At 40.8% G+C, this 6,000-nt stretch overlaps 1 protein-coding gene across 2 annotated transcripts in view; it reads right to left on the reverse strand.

The window, feature by feature from the left end:
- The window catches only part of LOC117521820 (cytochrome c oxidase assembly factor 1 homolog), a 44,979-nt gene extending 39,273 nt beyond the window's left edge, over positions 1-5,706 (reverse strand). Inside the window, exon 1 of one of the 2 annotated variants that reach the window (XM_034183168.1) lies at positions 5,613-5,706. The gene's annotated coding sequence lies outside the window, so the exon portion shown is untranslated. The remainder of the gene's footprint in view (positions 1-5,612) is intronic. The other variant, XM_034183169.1, reaches the window with a different exon arrangement.
- Positions 5,707-6,000: the final 294 nt, after the last annotated feature.

Raw genomic sequence — 6,000 nt, forward strand, 5'->3', positions numbered from 1 at the left:
AACCAGGAAAAAGACATGCTGTGGAGGGGGGCAGAGATCGATCACTAATGATTAAATGCAGAGTGATGCATACAGAGCAAAAAGAGAAAGAAACAGTGCATCATGGGAACCCCCCCACAGTCTACGTCTAAAGCAGCATAACCAAGGGATGGTCCAGGGTCACCTGATCCAGCCCTAACTATAAGCCTTAGCGAAAAGGAAAGTTTTAAGCCTAATCTTAAAAGTAGAGAGGGTGTCTGTCTCCCTGATCCGAATTGGGAGCTGGTTCCACAGGAGAGCAGCCTGAAAGCTGAAGGCTCTGCCTCTCATTTTACTCTTACAAACCCTAGGAACTACAAGTAAGCCTGCAGTCTGAGAGCGAAGCGCTCTATTGTGGTGATATGGTGATATGACCCTGAACCATCCCTTAGTTATGCTGCTATAGACGTAGACTGCTGGGGGGTTCCCATGATGCACTGTTTCTTTCTCTTTTTGCTCTGTATGCACCACTCTGCATTTAATCATTAGTGATCGATCTCTGCTCCCCTCCACAGCATGTCTTTTTCCTGGTTCTCTCCCTCAGCCCCAACCAGTCCCAGCAGAAGACTGCCCCTCCCTGAGCCTGGTTCTGCTGGAGGTTTCTTCCTGTTAAAAGGGAGTTTTTCCTTCCCACTGTAGCCAAGTGCTTGCTCACAGGGGGTCGTTTTGATCGTTGGGGTTTTACATAATTATTGTATGGCCTTGCCTTACAATATAAAGCACCTTGGGGCAACTGTTTGTTGTGATTTGGCGCTATATAAAAAAATTGATTGATTGATTGATATGGGGCTGATGGTGAGAACAGTCATAGTCAACCCACAGACCTGCTCCAAAGGCTTACAACATGATCTTGCTGCAGATAGTGTCTCTGTGCATCGTTCAATTATACAGTACACTTTGCACAAGGAGATGCTGTATGATGCTGTAATGCAGACGAAGCCTCTTCTGCGTACACGCCACAAACAGAGTCGCTTGCGGTATGCTAAAGCACATTTGGACAAGCCAGCTTCATTTTGGAATAAGGTGCTGTGAACTGATGAAACTAAAATTGAGTTATTTGGACATAACAAGGGGCGGTATGCATGGCTGAAAAAGAACACAGCATTCCAAGAAAAATGCTTACTACCTACAGTAAAATTTGGAGGTGGTTCCATCATGCTGTGGGGCTGTGTGGCCAGTGCAGGTACTGGGAATCTTGTTAAAGTTGAGGGTCACATGGATTCCAGTCAATATCAGCAGATTCTTGAGAACAATGTTCATGAATCAGTGACAAAGCTGAAGTTGCGCCGGGGCTGGATCTTTCAACAAGACAACAACCCTAAAAACTGCTCAAAATCTACTAAGACATTCATGCAGAGGAACAAGTACAATGTTCTGGAATGGCCATCTCAGTCCCCAGACCTGAATATTATTGAAAATCTGTGGTGTGATTTTAAGCGGGCTGTCCATGCTCAGAAACCAACAAACCTGAGAGGTTTTGTAAATAAGAATGGTCCAAAATACCTTTAACCAGAAGCTATAGGAAACGTTTGAATTAAATTAATTGGCATTGCACAAGAAGCACAATAAAATTCAAAAACAGCAGCCCTCGAAGACAGTGCAAAGATTAAGTGCAGTAAATGCATAAAATAGATACAAACAATTAGAAAAAGACTGATAAAAACATACTGCACATTATGTTATGCTACGCTACAGTGTTCAGGGCAGCAACAGCTCTAGGATAAAAAAAAAAAACTGTTCTTTAGTCTGTTTGTTCTGCTCTTTATTGCCCTGAAACAACTCCCTGAGGGTAAAAGTTCAAAAAGGTGGTGACCGGGATGTGAGGGGTCCCTAATGATGCTGTGGGCGCTCTGAAGGCAGCAGGTCTTGCAGATCTCCTCCAGAGATAGAAGAAAGCAGCAAATCAGTACCTCCTAAAGTCCACAATCAGTTCTTTAGACTTGGATGTATTAAGGATGAGATTGTTGGTGGTGCAACAGACATACAGTTGCTCCACCTCCGCTCTGTAGGCAGTCTCATCTCTGGAGGATATGAGACCCACCACCGTGGTGTCATCCACAAACTTTATGATGGTACTGTTTGGGTGGGTGGGGGTACAGTCGTGGGTGTAGAGGGTGTAAAGCAGGGGGCTTAGCACACAGCCCTGTGGAGAGCCAGTGCTGGTGCTCAGTGCTGAGGACAAGTGGGATCCTACTCTCACCCTCTGAGGGCAGTCTGTCAGAAACTCCATTATCCAACAGCAGATGTTATGGGAGAGACCCAGGTCCCCCAGCTTACTCACCAGTCTGCTCAGGATGATGGTATTAAAGGCCGAGCTGAAGTCCAGGAAGTGCAGCCTCGCGTAGCTCCCTCACTGCTCCACGTGTAGAGTGGTGTGCAGAGCGGTGGCGTCCTCCGTAGACCGATTTGCTCTGTAGGCAAACTGGTGGGAGTCAAGTGTGTTCAATAATTATTGAAAAAGGAGGATCTACTAAATATTGATGTATTTTTTTTCTGCTGGAGTGCCCAAATTTATGTGCCTGCCAAAGTTTATTTAAAGAATTACTGCACACTTTCTGTAAATCCTATAAACTTCATTTCACTTCTCAAATATCACTGTGTTTGTCTGCTGTATGATATATTTAATAGAAAATGCTGATCCAAGCAACCAGTGATTTATAAAGGAAAATCATGAAAATCATCAGGGAGCCCAAACATTTACATACCACTGTATGTATGCTTAACTTTGTTTTTCTTCCCAATAAAAATAAAAAAAGAATATTACAGTATAAAAAATATGTATCCACATTTTACATATTGCATCCCAAAATAAAGTTGTTGTGTTTTTTTTTTACAGCAATTCTAAAAGCTCCCTCCATTTTTTTTTCTGTACTTTGTAACCAATTGCACAAGTTACAAGTTACATGTGCTTTAAAAGAAAACTTTTTACTTCATTTCAGACCTCCAAAATGACAGGCAAACATTAACAGGAAAATCAGAAGAAAGTTTGTGGAGCGCAAAAAGGAGGAAAATGTTATCAGCAGAAGAAAAGGAAGAAGACAAAAAAAGACTATATAAAGAGGCTTTAACATGATAATTAGTTCTCTCTCTTTTTAATAGTTGTGATCAATACCACCATTTACTGTCAAGCATTGACGAGTAGTCAACACGCACATTATTGATGTGTTCACAAAATCTACAAAGCAACAAGTTCTCATCAAATTTGCTCTTGTCTCCAAAATCCTTTCTTCATATGAGAAAGGATGCAGCACCCTGACACTCTATAATGAATATTATTTTGCTAATTTACTTCATGAATGTGAAACTGTGGAGAAAAAATCCAGTCATTTTCTGTCCCACTGCATCTTTAAGAACAACAGCTCTCCAGATTCACTTCTAGTGCAACAGATAACTGAAACAATCCTTCAAATGGTGATATAAACATCAAATTCAACACAAATACACCTTAGACATTACTCTTTTGAGAAAAAAAAAACCAACTGGCCACTTGTAATTTCCAACAGACAGCCAGGTAGGGGTCAATTGAAGAATTACATAGGGGTCAAAATTTAAAAATGCTTTAATCAAATTGAAAACTACACCACATTACTTGTCTGATCATAAATATTCCACAAAGGTATAGTTTGGACTATCCGTGACTGAATGTTATGGAGTTATGGGGTAAAAACAGCAAGAATGGTGACAAAGGTGTTGTGTGGGCCGCCAGAAGAGGATGTACTGCTGGCCCACCACCAAAGGGCGCCCTGCCTGAAGTGCAGGCTTCAGGCACGAGAGGGCGCTGCCGCCACGGACACAGCCGGGAGTGACAGCTGTCACTCATTAATTCCTGACAGCTGTCACACATTCTTCATCATCGCACTCCATAAAGACCAGACGTCATCTCCACCTCATCGCCGAGATATCATACTTCATTGGAGGTAATATCCTCAGCCGTTTGTGTCTTTTGCAATATATCTGTATATTGTGAGTGTTTGCAGGAGTACCGGTTCCTTTTTCTGTGGAGGCTGAGTGAGTGCAGGATGGCACTCTTTTCCCCTGAGGAATCACTGCGGTACTCTGCAACATATTGAGTGAGAGGTGGAGGTGGCATTCCCACCGCTGTTGTTACTGGGTGTACACACACCCACACTTGACTGTCTTTGTTCTTCGCCAGCAGTACCAGATCCGACAGTCGGGGACGGTGATCACCTGGGAATTCGGGACTTGGCGGCTCCAGTATTCACCAGGTTCTGTGGAGGCGGAAATCGTGTGGTTCCGGCTCTTCTCAGGACAGACGTCTTCTATCCTCGAGCCTGCCCACACGTCACCTTTGTAATTTGACTGTAATTATATTCTGAGATTGTCTGTATGTTCGTTGTGCACATTTCACAACATTAAATTGTTACCTTTTGGCTCATCTATTGACCGTTCATTTGCGCCCCCTGTTGTGGGTCCGTGTCACTACACTTTCACAACAAAAGGTCAATTTTGGTTTGTACAAGGGTCAAAAGTTAAAGGTGTTCCAATTTTGGTAAAATTCAATTAATTTCAATTTAATCAGCTTATAAAGCACCAAATCACAACAAAAGCCGTCTCAAAGCACCTCACACAAAACAGTTCAACATAAAAATTAAAATAAATAAAATTTTAAAAAAATTCAAGTACATAATTAAAAACAGAAGTAAAAGACTAAAACAGATAAAAAATAAAAACTATTCATAAGAAAGAGAATAAAAATAGGTTTTAAGTCTTGACTTTAAAATGTGATGCAAATTATTAGTTGAGCTAATAGGATTAATAAATGGAATCGTTTAGACTGTGTTGAATGCTTGGTCTCCAAAGTAGGTCAAACAAGATCAACGTTCATTGGATTCTATGACATGTGACATATGTTTCCTCGTAACATGATAACGAAGCATGATCACAACAAACCGTTTGACATGGGTAAGGTCGTATACCAAAACCCCCCGAGCAAGCACACAGCGACAGTGTGTTTGCTGGCATTTTCTGAGAAAGAAACCTCAAGCCGACCAGTGATGAAATATGACTGGAAAATGCATTTGGAAATGGTTGAACAATTGTGTTGTTACTTCACTTCTACTTTCTGAGTATGATTTATCACATGCTTTAAAAGACAGAACAATATGCAAATACTGCAAAAGTTGTTGAGGGAGAGAGAGATGTGATGTCAGCACATTTTTCAGCTGCAGTTTGGGGTTTTGTTGGTATGCCTTGAAGGCAGGTTCAATGTAATTTACACAAATACAATTTATATAAATTTGCTCAGTATGTTATTTCAGTAACAATTCTGTTTTTGTCTTTTTTATTGCTGCACTTCTGTATTTATGGTCTTTGTTTCCTGTCTTTTGTACACTGCCAATGTAGTGCTACACATTTTTTAAGTATTCCTTGCATAAATAAGTGTTTTAACTTCATTTAGCCAGCAGATGTCGCTAGTGTAAACGTCAATCTTTGACCGTGCACTACAAACAGTATTTTCAAACGAACACTGGAAACGCTTCATTAACGTTACGCTTTCACTTTATTCCATCTTTGTCTTATTCTTCATTTAATTCACTATGAAAGCATTGATTCACGTGAAAAACGTCATTGGCCTTACTTTTAAAAGAAGAAACACGAGATGACCGCCATATATCTTTAATCTTCTTCTTTTCCTTTTATTCTTGTTCTCGAATAAATAGCGGTTGATACACAACTTGAAGATCTACGGCTGCCACCTGCTGGACTGGGGTTGGACCTGCTCTTCTTTTTCCTCTGGATTTTTGGAATTATATGTATATATATATATATATATATATATATATATATATATATATATATATATATATATATATATATATATATATACACTAATGCTTGAAACAGACGACTTGTTGTGTGTGTGGTGGTTGTGTTGTGTGCATGTGGTGCTTGTGTATGTGTGGTGGCTGTGTTGTGTGGATGTGCCCGGTGTGTCATGTGGTGGCGGTTGCGTTGTGTGGA

This window comes from Thalassophryne amazonica, chromosome 12, assembly GCF_902500255.1.
Source record: "Thalassophryne amazonica chromosome 12, fThaAma1.1, whole genome shotgun sequence".
In the NCBI taxonomy this organism is placed as follows: Eukaryota; Metazoa; Chordata; class Actinopteri; order Batrachoidiformes; family Batrachoididae; genus Thalassophryne; species Thalassophryne amazonica.